Raw genomic sequence first — 18299 nt, forward strand, 5'->3', positions numbered from 1 at the left:
CCATATCAGTCATGTTGTGAAAAAATACAGATAAAAAACTCAAGAAAAATAAAATACAAAGAATATGCTTCATCTGTATTCAGACACCATCAGTTCTTTCTCTGGGGATGGATAGCATTTTTCATCACCAATCTTTCAGAGTTGTCTTGGATCATTTTCTTGTTAAGAATAACTAAGTCATTCACAGTTGATCATTTTACAATATTGCTATTACTGTACACAGTACACAGTACATTTCACTTTGCATCAGCTCGTGTGAGTCCAGGTTTTTTTGAGATCATCCTGCTCTTCATTTCTTATTCACAATAACATCCCACATAATCACATACTGCAAATTGTTCAGCCATTCCCCAATTGATAAGCATGCCCTCAATTTCCAATTCTTTTCCATCAGAAAAGAGCCACTATAAATAATTTTGTACTTTTTGGGTTTTTGTACCTTTTTGGTACAGACCTAGTAGTGGTGGTATTTCCAGGTCAAAGGGTATGCATAGTTTTATAGCTCTTTGGGCATAGTTCCAAATTGTACAGCAGGAATTTTTAGCAAGAAGTCCACGGGCAGATTTTCCAGGGCACTCTGAACTTGAATGGGCAAAACAATTCATCTTTATTTTCTCTAACCTCCAACTGAAACTGAGCATTTCCTTCTGTTATTTAAAAGCATTCTGAGAAGATGTCAGTAGGTTCCATCAGAATACCCCAGTACTAGGAAAATGGCAAAACAAACATTCAATTTCTCCCTCCCCCACCCCAGTTAGAGGTTTTATAAACCATCATCTCCATTTTACACATAAGGAAACTGAAGCCAGAAAGGTTTACCGGACTAATTCAAGGTCCTGCTGCTTCTAAGGAAAAATGGGGGCTTTAAATCAGCCCCCTCCCTGCCTCCAACTCTCAAGTCTTGCTCCTTTTTCTTTTTTCCTAAATAAAATACATTTTTATGACTTTTGTTTCCCTATTACCTACATTTCACAGAGAGCCATCTCTTATAACAAATAAAAACAGAGAAAGGAAAAACAATTCAGTAAAACTGATTGAAAAGGCCTGATAGCATTTACAAGTACTCCACACCCATACCCTTCACCCCATCTCCCCTCCCCACTAAGGAATGGAGGCACCTTCTCCTATCTCTTCTTTGGGGCTAAGGTTGATCATAATTTCCACACCTTCAAATTTTGATTTTTCTGTTGTTCTTTTGTTTCCAGTTCCCCAATTTTAATGACTTTCTACATCTAAGACAAATGTATTTCTTAGTGAGCCTTAGTTAGCTCTCAGACCACCACCTAAGACAAGGTGATGTTGATTTCATTTATTTATGAGCAGAAGAGATGCAGGAAAGGACAATATTTCCTCTATTTGGTTATTAGGGAAGGTTTTACTGCCTATTTGCAGTCCAAGTTAAGTTATAGTATGAGCCACAACCAACTGGTATTTTGACCATTTTGTTTTATAATTGATATAATTTACAATATCATTTTCTCTTTTAGTGTTGTTGGAACTACTAAGCTCCCTTGCCTGTTCATGACCTATGTCAAGGATATGTCTCTACATTAAATGACTAACATTTCAGCTGAGAGATCAAATGCCACATCAAATACTAAAGTGGCGCCAGCATAGCCTCTGATGCTCTGTGGGTCCCTGATTCTATTTTTGAAACTTAAGTCCACCCCAGCTGAGGTGACCAAACTGGCCTTCTCCCTAGTCTTTACTCCCCCCACCCCTAACTTTCCATGTAGTTGCCAAGGAAAACCAGAGCCTTTCCATTCACTTAGTGCTTTCTCCCTTTTCCCCTCTAATGACAGCTCAAGGCTCATCGGCAATAAACTGGCCCAACCCATCATCTCCCTTGCCAGCATAATCCGAAGGGTTGTAACAGGAGATAAATATAGGATAAATAGTCAACAAAACTAGGGAGATGGGCCAAGACATACCCTAGCAAAGGGTTTCCCTTCAGAACCTTGATACTACCTACAACTTTGAACCTTTGTTATTTCACTGTAACAGTGGCCTTTGTATGGCACTTTATGGCTGTGAAGTGTTTCCCATTGGCTCATTTGAGTCTCACACCAATCTCCTGCAAGGATGAGTTTCCCCATTTCACAGATGGTGAAATTGAGAATCTGAAATACCGAAGGATTTGTTTACAACTAGTAATAATGTTTGTCCTTCATTCTTAAAGAAGACCATGGGGGCAGCTAGGTGGCGCAGTGGATAGAGCCCCGGTCCTGGAGTCAGGAGGACCTGAGTTCAAATGCTGCCTTAGACACTTAATAATGACCTAATTGTGTGGCCTTGGGCAAGCCACTTAACTCCACTGCCTTGAAGAAAAAGAGACATCAGGGAGATGATGCCATGGCAAGTATGTGAATTGGATTTGAGTGAGGAAGTGCCATGCTTAAAGCTATTCATAAAACAAAGGGTAGGGACAGGACTTGAACCAAGTCTCTTGAATCCTATTTAGCATTCCTCTAGTGGAAAATCTTCAGTTGCTCCCTTTTGCCTGTAGGACGACATATAAACTCCTTAACCCAGCCCAATCTAGCTCCTTCTACTAATGATTTAATTCCTGTCTTAACTCTCCCATTAATCTGTTACCCCCATGGCGGGGGGTAGGCCTTATTCTTCTTGATAGCCACAGCAACTTATACCTAAGGCCGTTCAATAAATATCTGTTTAATGGATGAACCTCTATATTTGGGTGTATAATGATGTTTTGAGATTTCATGCATTGATCCTAAGGGAAGATAGATGAGGAATGATCTGGTGTTCTTCTGGTCCTTCAGAAGTCTACTGACACCCAACACTAGTGACCTAATGCTTCCTATCCCCTACCTCCTGTTTCTCCACCATTTGGTTCCCTTGTCTTGAATGGCATTAAGGAGAGCCATGTCTTGCTCTTTGGTTTTGTTCTGAGCAGCTACAAAGTTCCTGCATCTCTCAACCCTGACTCTTTAACAATTAACTGAAGTAACTACAATTTGATTCAATGATGAAAGCATTTATTAAATATTTACTACATGTAAGCCACTTCCTTAGAAATTGAACATAAAAAGTTTGTAAAAAAAGAAAAGAGAAAAAAGTCACTATCTGCAAGGTGCTGGATCATTGACCTGCCTTCTCCAGGAAGAACTTCCCAAGGACACTAGTCCTGAGGGATCTCTCCCATCTCCTGCTCTTCCCCTCCCAGCCATCCCAGGCTTATCTAAGGTGAGAGACATGGGGAACAGCAGATCTGGAGAGGGAGACCTGAGAAGAAGCACTAAAAAAGGCTTTCTCTTCAGAACCCTGAAACTCCCTAGAACTTTGTACCTTCTTTATTACACTTTCACATTAGACTTTGTATGGTACTTTATGGCTTCTAAGGGTTTCACATTGACTCATCTGATCTTTGTTCAGGTCAATTCTGCTTCCTCTTCTCTTCCTCTCTTCCTACCTCCCTCAGATTAGCTCTGTCTATAAGACTTAGTGGATCATTCTACTTGGGTATCCTTGATGTATGTGTCATTATCATCCTCCTCTAAAAGAATGTGTAAAAGAACACAGGTAGAAAAAACTCAAGAATAGAAGGAAGATCCTTGACTGTCTTATACAAATGAGAGCTTTCCTCTGGAGGAAACAGCTCCGGTGCCCAACTCTGCCTGATTCCTGGAAGACTGACAAGGTACGTCCCCTGAGATGTATTGGCAGACACACAGGAGACAACTCCTTGAATCCCTACTCACTGTACTTCTCATTTGTGTGGGTATCTTAGTTTATCCCTCTGGGTCTTACTTTTCTCATTTGTAAAATGGGAGAAATAGAGCTTGTGGGATTTATATTGTCGAGATGTTTGTTTCCTTTGAAAGTTATAAGCAGCACTATATGAATGAGAGTTCCAAGTCTCATAGGAGTCCCGTGATGTGGTGAGAGATGTTCCCAGTGGAGAACGAGCTTCTCAACAAACCTCATCTTACATTCAGAGATGGTTTGTAAATAGCTGTGGTCAGATGAGCCTCAAACACAAAATGACCCATGCCTCGTAGAACCCCTTCATGGGGTCCTGGAGAGCAGGAACACATCTATGACATCCTAGGTTCTCTTTAAAGAATCTCCTAACTTCTTCCACTAAGGCTTTCAGATTAGGAAGACTAGTAACTTGGACATAAGAGGAACTAAACTCACTAAATTCCAGTAATGTCTTTCTCCAGAATCTTCTTAATTGATGTTATGCAAAAGGTACCAGCTGCCCTCAAATGATCAGTGAAAACATGATTCTCTCACCATGGATGCACTTACCTTTTTGAGAGGCATCATGGAAAGTGGATAGAGCTCAACTCAAAGACAAAAATTTGGGTTTAAGTCTTGTCTCTAGCATGGACTAGCTGTGTGACCCTGAACAAGTCACCTACCCTCTCAAGCTTCATCTAAAATTCTTAAGTTTCAGAGAAGCTTCCAACCTGCATTGAAAGAGGGAGTTTTCCTCATTGGAAGGTTCTGTACTAATGAAATCACAAGTCTAGTCCAAAAAAACCCATCTACTTATCTTTTTCCATTTTGCATCCTCCTAATAAAACATAAACTCCTTGAGAGCAGGAATTGTTTTTTGTTTTTGTCATTATATCCCCAATACCTAGCACAGTCCTTTGTACACTGTAAAAAAATTAATAATTGTTTGTTGGAGTCATATTGATGCACTGTTGGTATAGGGGTAAATTGGCTCAATCATTCTGCAAATCTTTTTTTTTAGGCTTTTGCAAGGCAATGGGGTTAAGTGACTTGCCCAAGGCCACACAGCTAGGTAATTTAAATATCTGAGGCCGGATTTGAACTCAGGTACTTGTGACTCCAGGGCTGGTCCTCTATCCACTGTGACACCTAGCCACCCCTTCAATCATTCTGAAAAGCAATTTGAATTCCCAAGTTATTAAACTGTATATTACCTTTGACCCAGTAATACCACTACTAGGCGTATGCCCCAATGAAATCAAAGGAAAAGGACCCATATTTACAAAAATATTTGTAGCAGCTCTTTTCATAGTACTAAAAAAGTGGAAACTAAGACAGTGCCCAACACTTGAGGAATGACTGAACAAATTATGATCTATGAATTGGGCTGCAGTCAATGATCTACAGCACAACTGTCATTTAGAACTACTATGCTAAAGAAATAATGAAATAGTTTCAGAAAAATCTGGGAAGAATTGTATGCGAACTGATGCAGAACAAAGTGAACAGAACCGAAACATTTTATACTGTACCAACATTGTAAAAGGAGAGCTTAAGAACTCTGATCAACCCAGTGATCAACATTATTTCAGAGGACCAATGATGAAGAATGGTAACCACCTCCTGAAGGAGAGGCAATGGACTAAATAGACAAAATTGGATATGTGTTTTTAAGCATGCCCAGTTTGGAAATCAGTTTTGCATGAAAATGCATAGTTTACAAGGAATTTGTTTTTCCTTTCTTTTTCTTTTCCATTGCCAGAGAGGGAGAGAAAATATAAATGCCTGTTAATTGAAAAAAACCTCAAATTTAATTTTTAAAAATCTATATTTGTTGGATTAAATTGGAACGAATTATATTGAATTGATGAGAATGAGAGCTGGGTTACAGATCTGGGCTTCAAGTTGCCAGATTTCCTTTGTGTTATAGACACATTCTGTAAGCTCTCAACCATTTTCAAGTATTCATTCTACCTAACATGTTAATGGATGCACAGATGGAGGACTCAGCATAACGCATGCTACCAAGGTATGCAACTTTGGAAAAATTACATCTTTCTGGTTCTCAGTTTTCTCATTCATAAACAGATAAGGGAAGAGCTGGCTGATCTCTAATCTCTTCTAACTCTAAAATTGCTACCACTGGTGGCAAGTCAAAACTCACCCTTGTTTAGGGGTATCATCTCTTACATTAGTGCCAGGCTTTTTCTAGTCTCCTCTTTATACTCCACTCTTTTCTACAATCTCTCTTTCCAAGGTCTACTCCTAATTAATGCAGCTTTGCTAAGAGGCTAATTTATTTCAATGGAATAAACCTTCACTTGGCACATCCTCTGTGAGCCTCCAGCAAAAAAAAGTTTCTTTCATTCTTTGCCAATGTGAATCTGAATTCTCACCTTTTTTTTTTTTTAAGGTTTTTGCAAAGCAAACGGGGTTAAGTGGCTTGTCTAAGGCCACACAGCTAGGTAATTATCAAGTATCTGAGACTGGATTTGAACCCAGGTACTCCTGACTCCAGGGCGGTGCTTTATCTACTACGCCACCTAGCTGCCCCGAATTCTCACCTTTTTAATAGGTGAGCAATCATTGGATAAATACAGAACTATCATTAGGTCTTGCCCTTTGAAAATGCCCATGATTGTATTTCTCTGTCTTATTTCAATTGGTACATTCTAATCAAACTAGGCCTTGTGATTTTCTATTTGAATCCTATATATCAGTGTTACCTCAGAGCTAAGATATGAGGCAGATGAATCTTTTATAGGGATTCTTACCCCCACCCCTTTTTGTGTCCTTGACCCTGCTGGTGGCAGTTTGATGACTGTGAACCCATCAAAATATTCTAATATGCCACCACCCACAATGTTACAGAACCCTTCTCATCAGCCCCTCTCCTTTTGAATTTATCAATATAGTCAAAAATGTGCCAAAAATGATCATTTCCATTTTATAGATGAGGAGCCTGAGGCCCAGAGAGACGAAACAGATTTGACTGAAGCTGCACAGAGAGTTAATGGCAGAGTCAGGGCTAGAACCCATGTCCCACCCTATTGGAATCATTCTGCCTCCAGATGGGACAATGGTGCCAGCATTAAGGCAACCAAGCGTGCATGCCCAAGCTCAGGTAGAAGAAACCTCTTTCAATGTCAAATGCTCAAGGCGGGGCGGGGGAGGGGGGGGGCTCTTTTCTGTCTTGTCCTTGGCTTCACAGAGTTCCTGAGGAAGATTAAAACAAATTGTTATATTTGAGACAAAAACAAGAACCAACTGAAGGGAAGGGATTTCAAAAAAACAAAACAAAACAAAACATGTTGCATATTATAAATTGAGATCATTTGTGCCTGCTTGCCAATGCATGTCTGGACATTCCACATTTTTAGTTATAATTTCCCCTCAGGCTTCGGATTATCCTTCATTTCTTTGCTATTATAGAATCAGAACAAAAAGAAACATGATTCTAAGTAGTCACTCCCTGAGAATGTTCTTTACTGGGCAGGGCCTCAAAGGATTTGACAGGATGAGAAGGGTTTCATATAGATCTGTTCTAGGAAGACCTTATAGCCTGTGGTATTTCTGGGTCATAATCTGCAGAAGCTAATGGCATCCTAGTCTGTCGATTAGAAATAAGAAGCATATTGGCTTTGCAACCTCCCCAGCTGGATTCCAATAAATAACTCAAACTCAACATGATCATAACCTTTCCACCAAATTTCCTTTTCCGAAACTGCCTATCTGTCCCTTCTCTCTTTACCCCCCATAGCCACCATCTTAGTTCAGGACTGGCCTCTTAGGCCGGCCTATTAGAATAAATAACCTTTGAACTGCTTTCTCTACTTCTTTTCCTTTCTCTAATCTACTCTCCAAACAACAGCCAAAGTAATTTTCCTAAAGTGTAGACCTATGCCATTCCCTGGCTCAAAAACTCCAATGTCACCCTTCTGCCTTCAGGAGAAAATACAAACTTTGCTATTTGGTTTCTAAAGCCCATCACACTCTAGCTCCAACCTTCCTTTCTTGGCTTATTGCTTTTTTGTGCCCTTTTATGAACGCATGTTTCAGTCAAAATGGGCTATTCCTCTTTTTATGTTTTTGGTTTTGGCAAGGCAATGGGGTTAAGTGACTTGTCCAAGGTCACACAGCTAAGTAATTATTAAATGTATGAGGCTATATTTGAACTCGGGTCCTCCTGACTCCAGGGCCGGTGCTCTATCCACCAACTATCCCAGCTGTTCCTCTTAAATGACATTCCATTTCCCATCAGCAATGCATTCACACCTCTCTTCTGCCTCCCAGAATCCTTTACTTCCTTTAATCGCTATTTGATCACTACCTTCCCATGGAAACATATCCCAACACTGCAGCTTCCTCTTGCCCTCCAAAATCCTGCTCTGCACTTGTGACAGCCCGCCCGTGTGGCCTTGCCCATCCCCTGAAGGACAGGCCTAGGACAATGCATACTGGTCTCTTGGGATAAAAAGACATGTGAAGGCTATTAAGCTGAGACTCTGATCTGCTTGCTACATGTGTGACTTGAGGTTTCAATTTTTTTTCACTTAGCGTTGAGTACATTGGACATAATCGACACTTTAGATGCCTGCTGGTCTGGATTGGACCGGTTTGGACATGTGGGTCAAACTGTGTCAGAAGTAAAGAGAAGCCACCCGATTTGGAAGAAAGGAAGGAAGGAAGCCTGGGCCTTAGAGACAGGGCAGCTTACTTGAACCTGGTGGCCATTTAGACATTTCTAGTTACAAAGGCTCCGTTCTTTCTAGAAGAGGACACAATCATGAAGCACCCACTGGAGCCCCACCCGTGGCCTTCTTATTTACTTTTATTTTCAAAACATTTCCCATTTATTTTGTCTTATCGACCCTCCTTCCTCTTTGGCAAGTCACTGACCATCTCTACACTGTTTTCTCAAAACAAAGAAGATGAATTAGACGACCTTGAAGATGCTTTCGATCTCTAAATCCTCCACCTCATGACCTTATGTCTATGACATTCCCTAATCCACTTCCCTTTTTACATACTCTCTACCTGTGTCCTAGAATTTTGCTAGGAATAGAAACCAAACTCATCAATTTATAGGTTGGAGAATCCATTTTTTCCTTCCTTTTGAAAATCTAGATATTTGACTTTCTCTAATCTTTTATCACTCCTCCCATTCTCCAGAGACTTCAGAGATCACCACTTCTACCCTAGCATGCAGTTCACACTGCATCTCCCTTATCTTGGGTGTGAGTTCTTGGAGAGAATATTTTTGCTATTTTTCCCCCGGTCCAAAGATCATTCTTCTCATGGGGAGAGACTTGTATCATACTCCCCTTCCTAACTCCTAAGGAGTTATGCAAACAACAGGCACTTGGGGAAATCCTGATGGAAATCTCAATCTGTACTGGGCCATGGGTAGAGACAATCGGTCGACCCATGCCTACAATTTCTGATTGTTATGCCTTCTGCAAACCAATATATCCCTGGGAAAATTGTCAGTGGATCAGGATCAGGATCAAGTGCTAGAGAAGGTACCATTTGTTCAATAGTTCTCTCTCTCTCTCTCTCTCTCTCTCTCTCTCTCTCTCTCTCTCACACACACACACACACACACACACACAAATACACACCCATGCTTCTATATCAATTCACTCATAGCAGAACCTTAGGGATCTGTCAGGGTTATTATTTAAATAATTGCAATAATTCAAAAAATTATGAACTGGAAAAGATTAACATGGCTCTCCAAATGGCCTTTTCTTTTTTTTGGTTTCATTTTTTTTTTTTGCAAGGCAATGGGAGTAAGTGACTTGCCCAAGGTCACCCAGCTAGGTAATTGTTAAGTGACAGAGGTCACATTTGAACTCAGGTCCTCCTGACTCCAGGGCCAGTGCTCTATCCACAGTACCACCTAACTACCCCTCCAAATGGCCTTTTAGACAAGCCTACAAACAACTCTGAGTATTTAAAAGAGTCTTGTGATAGCAAAATTGACTCCCAAACTAGAAGCAATGGGTAGGTAGAGAGACCAATTTAGACTTTAAAAAGAAACTAAGAAAACTTTCTAATAATTACTGTCATCAAAAAAGTGGAATGGGCAGCCTCAGGATATAATGAATTCCCTTCTTTCAAGGTCCTCAAGCAAATTCTAAAAAGACTGGTTGAGTGTTTTGCATTGGGGAATTCCTTTCTGACTGATACCTGTGGGGGGCTAAATGACCATGGTAAGTGGAAAGAACCCTGTCTCTGGGGTCAAGAAATGAAGGTTTAAAAGACCTCTTTAACTCTGAAACTAAACAAATCACCTCGTCTCTCTGTGCCTCAATTTCTTCATCTGTAAAATGAAGGGGTTGGACTATTGTCTTCTGAGGTCTCTTCTAGCTCTATGATTGATTCTGTGATTCTTTTTAACTTGAAAATACTGTCTGTGAAAGACAGGTGCTTCCTAATTTGTGCATGTTTGTGATTCAAAAGGCCAAGTTGTAAGTAGGTTTTTGAGAGCCCAGAATGCACTTTCCCATAGAAACAATGTTGTCCATGGTTGTGTTCCCAGGCCAACCCACAAAAGCCTCTTGAACCTATTACGTCGATGAAATACTGTGGATCTGCAGCAAAAGAGGAGAAAATGATTGTTATAATACTAGTAATTAGACAACATGGAGAAAATAATAGGACTGAATAAGGAATTATTTGTCCTCAAAGCTGGTGCTTGAGGAAATGCCGATCTAATTAGAGGAGGAAGATAGAGATAGAAACCTTTGTGGGAATTCCGAAGGGGACTCGTGGGAATGTACAAGGGCTTTGGAGGTTCACCAGCTGGTCCTTGCTTATGACTGTTTCCATTTCAACCCATTATGGTTTTTCTCCTCCTGTATGCAGGTGGATCCCAGACAAATTAGGGTCATTCTTGGCTCACCCATGGAATGAAGAAAGAAGAGGGTTGAAGTAGAAGGAGGAGAGAAAAGGGGGAAGAGGAGGAAGAGGAAGAGGGGAAGAGAGAGAGGAGGAGGAGGAAGAGGAAGAGGAAAAAAGATTATATTTCCTCTCAACTTCCACCCTGATTCAAGGAGACAACTCATCTGTTTTTAATTTGTCTGTGTGTGTAGGTGTGTGGGTAAGGTTCTAGACCTAAGGTCCTTGAAGTTATTTTTACTGAATTTTACTGAAGTTTAATAACATCATTTCAATACAACTGGTTGCCTTTGTAATCAGAACTCTCTTATTTGATGCATTTTAAAAAATCTACTTCTGAGAGATCCATGGACTACTGCCTAAAAGTCCCAAAAACTCTCAAAAAAAGAATGTTTTGGTGTCGAGGAATCCTTCCATTGTGTGTCCCCAGAAAGACAGTGTCAGACACAGAAAAAAAAATTGGTGACCAGGACAGAGAGGAACATTTGAGTTTGTATGATTATTTTGTTTTGTTGATTTAAGAAAAAGAGTTTGATCATTAGCTGTATCATTGTGATGTAATAAAAGTAATAAAAATACAAAAAAATACAGTAATAAAAAAACAAAATGTTCTTATTTGGAAAGAAACCAGAATTCTCAAACCTTCCAACACAATTGTCCCATAGACTTTCACAACTCTCAGATTCTTTGCTTCTTTGCAAACCTTGACATTCTAACATAAACACTAAACTGTCGTTCCTTCTTCATTTCTCACTCTTCCTCTCCTTTCCTTCCTCTTTTTCTCTCCTCTCTTCCTTTCTCATCTTTCCCTCCTCTCTCTCTTCCCTTTCCTCTCTTCACTCTTGTTCTCTCTTCCTCCATCTTTTCCTTCTCTTTTCTCTCCTCTCTTCTCCTCCCTCCCTTCTCTCTTTGCCCAAGGTCACACAGTTAATAAGTATCCAAGGATGGACTTGAACTTAGTTATTTCTATACCTATGGTCTCATCTAGTGCAACTGTATAAAGGAGGAAATGAGACCTAAAGGGGAATTAACCTTCCTAAAATCATATACCAAGTTAATGGTAAAGCAGATATTCCCAGGGCCAGGACCCTGATTCTGTGATTGCAAGGATCATTCCCATCCCACATTGAGTTACCTGACAGCAATTTCTATTTGCATTCATGGTGAAACAAAAAAAAAAATTAAATTTGAACTAAAGTCCTAAGGAATAAAACTGGCAAAGCAAACGATTGTGGATGCTAAGTCTAAGAAACCCTGTGAGGTCATGTGGTCTCCTTCCCCACTCTGTTTAAGAATGGAAAACAGAAATCAAAGAAGTAAAATATTGGCCCAAGATCATAAAGGGAGTAAAAGAGGTTGAGCCATGATTTGAATCTATGTCCCCTGATTCTAGGCTAGAAGCTGGAGGCTTCAGGTTTCCTCCAGCACACCTCAAATCCTCTTGTGAAATTATGGGTACTGTGCATGTCTCCTCTCGTCCCCACCATTTCATAGAACAAGATTTGCAAAAGCAATCTGCAGACTTGCCTGGGGCAAAAAGCAATTCATGGTAAGTGAATCATTTTAAAATTAAATAATAAAATAATAATACATTTAAAATAAGAATATTGAAAAAATAAAAAAAATGAAGATGTTTCACATTAGCTTCCCTCTGGAAGTAAGGCAAAGATTATTTTTGATTTCCTTTTTTATTTTTATAAATTTAGTGATACTCAAGCATATAAAATTCACAAATAATTGAAATATGGAAAAGATCTCTAAAAAAATTCTTAGAATCAAAATTATTTACATTTTGTTCAGAAAAAATATAAAATTCAACAAGATAATAGTATTCTTAGAAAATTTTGTTACTCTTATTGGTATTTTTAAATATGTTTCTTGTTCTCTTTCTTCGATCTAACTTTCACTTCATGAAAGTCTTTCCCTTTTTTTTGAATGCTTCACATTTATCATTTATTATGCAAAATGGTATAATAATGTCCCATTACATTCACATGCCACAATTTTCACAGTCATTCTAGGCAAATGGATCATTTTCAGTTTTCTCTTTTACAAATAAAGAAGCTATTTTCATAGAAATGGGCCCCCCTTTCCTTTTTTTCCCCCCCCTCAATAAAGTCTGTAGGTTAAAGTCCCAAGTATGAAATGATTGGGTCAAAGAGGACAGAGCTTTGTTTTGAGAAAAACAGTTCAGCATTGAATGGTGGGTAGGGGGACAAGAAACTAGCAAGCCTAACTAGAAGGTTATTTCAGTAGTCCAGGTTAAACCTGAGAGATTATGGGACCTGAACCAGAGTGATGACCATGTGAGTTGATCCTGCCAACCTTACCAGCTGCCAGCTTTCTCATCAAAAAGCTTATACCAATCTATAATGCCTCCAACAATATAGTAGGGAGCCTGTTTCCAACATTGATTATTATGTTTTGAGTTAATTTTGCTAGTTGGGTGGTAGTGAAGGTGATTTCTTCGAGTTTTAATTTTTATTTTCGTGATTATCAGTTCAAACAGCTTATTATATGGTTATTAACAATTTGTATTTCTTCTACAAAAACTGACTCAGCATGTCCTTTGATAATTTTCTCATTTGAAGAACTGTATTAATGTGGGGATAAAGTCCTATAAATCTGAGTTTTACTCTGATAAGTCAATATTAGTTACTTATAAATCTATATGTCAAGATTTTTATCAGATTTATTTACCCCAGATGGTTTTCCTAATCCATTCCCTTTCACTTTAGAGCAATAGGTTACTTTTACCTTCATATAATCAGCTCTCTCAGTTTTGTCTCCAATATTTTTCCTATTTGCCAATAAATGTGTTCCTCCTTATTGTGGTTAAGATTAGTATACTATTCCTTTTCCTTCTAATTTTTTTGTGATTTAAAAATATTTAGAAGATTAGTCCAACCGGAGATGATTGTATATGATGTGAGGAATGTATATTAACCCGTTTTTCATCATGTTCAATTTTTCCAACAGATTTTATTAAGTAAACATTGCCTTCCTTGCTATATTTTAGATTTTGGTTTCTCAGAGACTCATCTCACGTGTATTAGGTTCTGAACTTCCACTCAGTTCCCTGGACTGATAGCTTTGCTTTTGTTTAAAAAAATCTGGATCCAGTATTAACCATTTTTCTCATAACTTCTTCATAGCACATTTTGAAAGCCAGGGACCAATTTTCATAAGTTTGCCCACTTATGCCCAACAACACCAGGTTTTTTTTATGGTTCCCCAGGTGTTTGACCCTTCTCTTTTTCCATATTAATTTTGTGATGACTTTGGAATTCTTTGGAGATGCCTATAGATGCTTTGGCTAGTGTTGGGTCAAATCTATAAAGGAGTGAGGAATTGATATTCTGAGTAGAGGGGGTAAGTTTGTAAAGAGAAAAGAAAAATGTATGGACTGGACAATTCTTTGGACTTATTCAGAAAGTTAGCTTTTTGTATATCCTAGATGTTTCTAAGTAAGGGAATATTCAGTCCTCTGGTGGCATGCACAGTACCTGATCCCATTTCACACACACACACACACACACACACACACACATTAAAATCTGCCAATTCGCCATAGCTGATTACTAGGTTAAAGTGAATTAGCAGGATCTGCAGAGAAAATAAACCACCCTGAAGTGACATTGTGTGGATTGAGAAAAAAAACACATCAGAGTGGAATTGGAGGAGTTAGATGTGAGGGGAAGGGAGAGCTCATCAACTCCAGTCCCCCCCCCCCAAAGTTTAGAGCTATAGAAAATTGAAAGCCAGAGAGAGGAGCAGCCTTTCCAAGCTACACAGGTAATTCATACCCAGATACTCTCTACAGCCATCAAGGTACACTGAAAGAAGCATTAAGGGTAGAGTTAGGAGATGTGGGCTCACACCTTGCCTAATACATTTATTTACTAGCACAGGTACATCCCTTACCTCTCTGAGCCTATGGAACTCTTGGTGTCACAGGATTAATAGAAGGAGAATACTTTGTAAATCTTACTTTACGTAGCAGAACTGGTCCTGCTGGATCCAGTTTTGGAGAACAGTTACTTTCACTTGAAAATGTTCTACACAACATGAGGGAAAGGGTACATATGAGAAAAAGGGCCAGAGAGGTGGTCAGAGACCACCATCACTTCTGCCTTGAGGAGCCAGGGTTCATAGGAGGCTTCTTTGTGCCCATTCTTTCGGTTGGGATTTTGCGATTGCCAAATACTGCAGAGAGAGGGGAGGGAAAGGATGGGTAGTCAAGAAGAAGAAGAGCCCACACCCTCTCTGAAGACTGTTTCCTCAGAATAAACTGGCTTCAGACTCCCCCAGGGCCATTTCAGATATCTGTAGATAAAGCCAAAGACTTGTGATCTCTCCCTGTTGTATCTCTCTTCTTTCTCAACACACCAAGGGCCAGACCTCCTCGGAGTCCCTAGCATTATTAGCTCCGTCCAATGACCAAGTTCATTTAGTGTATTGCATTACCCAAGTATTTCCTGAACCAGCAAGGACCATTAAGGATATTTTGGCCAAGAGGGAAGTTTCCAGTGCTCTTCCCCTTCCCCCCCCCACACCAAAGGAAGTACAAAGCATCATCTCAGTCTACAACATCCCATCTCCCACCTCCATGCCTTTGCCCAGGTAGTCCCTGATGCTAAGCCCTCCTCATCCCACATCTTCATCAGTCCATATGTTAGAGTCGGAAGGCACATAGAGTGTCCAAGATCTTAATTTTTCAACTGGTTCCCAAAGAAGTAAGGGGGACCCCCTGCCAGGATCCAGCAACAAGGAAGTGAGTAAGGCAAAATTGGAACCTAGAACTTCTGACTTCAAGTCAAAGGCTCCATCACGATGCAGCACCATATCTCAGAAGAAGGAGTTTTCTTTAAGGTTCCTCCTACAAGAAGCTTTCCTCAGTCCCCCCAGTATCCCTTCAAGAGAGGGTCAACGCCCCGAAGGCAATAATTATTTTGGTTTTTGACTTAACATCCTCAGCACCTAACATAGTGTCTGAAATATATAGTTATTACTGGAAGGACTTCAACAGGCAGCTAACCCATGAGTGGCTCTTTCCTGGAAACCTTTGAAAACTCCATCTGCTCTCCCTGGCTCAGCTGGGGGTGGGGAGGGCAGCCAGACTAGATTCATCCTTGATCGTTCTGATGCCCAACAGCAGGAGCCTACACTATCATTCCTTCCCTGCTCCCCATAGCACATCCAGAGTCTTGTAGGAATAGCTAGTAATGAAAAATAGATTCGGATTACTCAGTTGGCAGGCAACGTCCCTGAGGTTTCCTAATTGAACTGCCTATACCCAGTTAGTCGGAAGAAGGGACTTTTATTCATTGATGGAGCCATGTGAAAATCATTGCTCATCCCTGGTTCCCTGGGAAAAACACAAAAGACCTCGCATCTCACTGCCTGTGGACTTCCTGTGCCCGTGAGCAGGCAGGTCACTCCGACCAGCAGAAGCTCGAAGGGGATGGCCAGGAACCTTCTAACCTGAGGGGTTCTGGGTAAAAACTGATAACGGGACATGCTGCAGATTTCTACAGCCCCATTCCTCCTGAGACAGGCTAGGCACGGATCTCTTCCCCTGCTCAGCTCCCCGGCCCTTTCACGTTCCCTACAAACCCCAGTGTTAGATGTCTTAGACCATTTCCTGATGGGATGGAAAGCAAAAGACATCCAATATTGGGACCAGCTGCCCTTCTCTCACCATAAAGGGAGCTAAGCAAACTCATAAATAATCCACTGACCTGGTTCAACTAGTCAAAACAGATTATATACACATTTACCCAGGAAAAAGAGACAGCCAAGCTAGAGTAGATAATGTTAGATTTAGCGGTGGCACGGTCTGGGTTCAGATCCTGCCTCTGCCATTTACCAGAAACTCTCTATCTTTAAGCAAATCAGGCAGTTTCCCTGGGCTTCAGCTTTCTCCTCTGTAAAATTAAAGGGATTGGACCCCACAGTTTCTGGGGTCCCTTCCAGAAGAGCAAATGTTTATTTAATATACAGTAGCTTCCTTGGGGAAGGGAACCAGCTGCTTGGAGCTCTGCGGCTCCAGGGAGTTCTGTAAACTCCGAAAGAGACGGACACGACAATAACAGCAACGATAACACCAATGGCAATGATAATAATCAAATACGCGCTATTTGAAGGTTGGCGGAGCTGTGCACGCCTCGCCCAGCTTCACTACAATTCTGCTGGCTCCATTACGAGCCCTATTGACTCAGTTTTATAGATGAGGAAACTGAGGCCCAGAAAAATGAAGTAACTTGTGCAGGATCACACAGCCTCTCGGCAGGACCCGAACCCAGATTTTGCTGGCTCTAGGTACAGCGGTGTCTACCCACACCACACCGATACCGATTTCCTTTGCGTGGGCACACACACACACACACACACACACACACACACACACACACACACACACACACACACACACACACACAATTGGTTTCAGCTGTGTTGAACAAGAATTTGAATTTGACAGAAACTCCAAATGCCCCGGAGCGTCTTGGTGCTTCCCTGCCCATCAGGGGGTGCGGGCTCCGGGAGGGGGACCCGGGGGGAAGCATGTGGGCATGCAGTCACTGCTCTCAACGTTCGGGCGATTGTGTCCCCCCAGACGGTCCCCACACAGGTACCTGAGTTTGGCAACAGGCGGGAACCCAAGAAAACGAGATTTCCCTCGGGGTGCAAAGTCAAAGCCAAATAAGACTTTGTCTCCCAACGCCCTCCACCCACTCGCACAGCTTCTCCTTCCCCTTCAGAGATGCCGGCCACCCAGAGCATCCCCGGCCAAGTCCTCAGCCTGCTCCCTTCCTCTCCTCTGCTCCCCTCTCCTCTCCTGCTTTTCTTTCTGTCTCTGGCTCTGTCTCTGTCTCTCTCTGTCTCTCTGTCTCTCTCTGTCTCTCTCTGTCTCTCTCTGTCTCTCTCTCTCTCTGTCTCTCTCCCTCCTCTGTCGGTCTCTCTGTCTCTGTGTGTCTCTGTGTGTCTCTGTTGTCTCTCTCCCTCCTCTGTCTCTGCGTGTCTCTGTCTCCGGATGTCCTCTGTGTCTCTCTTGTCTCTGTCTGTCTCTCTGTCTCTGCGTGTCTCTCTGTCTCCGGATGTCCTCTGTGTCTCTCTTGTCTCTCTCTGTCTGTCTCTCTGTCTCTGCGTGTCTCTCTGTCTCCGGATCTCCTCTGTGTCTCTTGTCTCTCTCCCTCCTCTCTGTCTGTCTCTCACATTTTCTCCTTTGTGTCTCTCTTGGTCTCGGTCCTCTGGTGCCCAGGGCAGGGGGCTGCCCCGCTCTGGCCCTGGTGGGGTCCGGAGAGGAGCGGGCAGCCCGGGCGCGGCCGGCTGGCGGGGGCAGGCGCCCTGGCGGAGGCGCGGTGCCTACCTGTGCGGGGCCGTCGGGGCCGTCGGGGCGGCGGGCCGCGGGGGCTGCCCACGGGGCTGGAGGCTGTGCGCTGCTGCCTCGGAGCGGCCGCGCAGCCCATGCCGGGGAGCTTTTGTAGCCCGGTCCCCTCACATGGTCTGATTTCCAGATAATGGGCTGCCAAAGAGCTCTTGAAGAATTTTTGCGTCACTCGGAGCCGCGTCAAGTTCATGTTTCACCGCGGCCGCCGCTGTGGCTTCCTCCTAGCGGTGGCTGGCGGCATGGGCGGCCTCGGGCCGGAGCCCCAAAGCTGAGGCGAGGTCACGCCGCAGCGGCCCTGGCT

At 41.9% G+C, this 18299-nt stretch overlaps 1 protein-coding gene across 1 annotated transcript in view; it reads right to left on the minus strand.

The window, feature by feature from the left end:
* SLC6A4 (solute carrier family 6 member 4) overlaps nucleotides 1-18052 on the minus strand; it is a 54343-nt gene extending 36291 nt beyond the window's left edge. The window contains exon 1 of the mRNA XM_074189129.1: nucleotides 17978-18052. The gene's annotated coding sequence lies outside the window, so the exon portion shown is untranslated. The remainder of the gene's footprint in view (nucleotides 1-17977) is intronic.
* Nucleotides 18053-18299: the final 247 nt, after the last annotated feature.

This window comes from Macrotis lagotis, chromosome 5 (genome assembly GCF_037893015.1).
Source record: "Macrotis lagotis isolate mMagLag1 chromosome 5, bilby.v1.9.chrom.fasta, whole genome shotgun sequence".
NCBI lineage: Eukaryota > Metazoa > Chordata > Mammalia > Peramelemorphia > Peramelidae > Macrotis > Macrotis lagotis.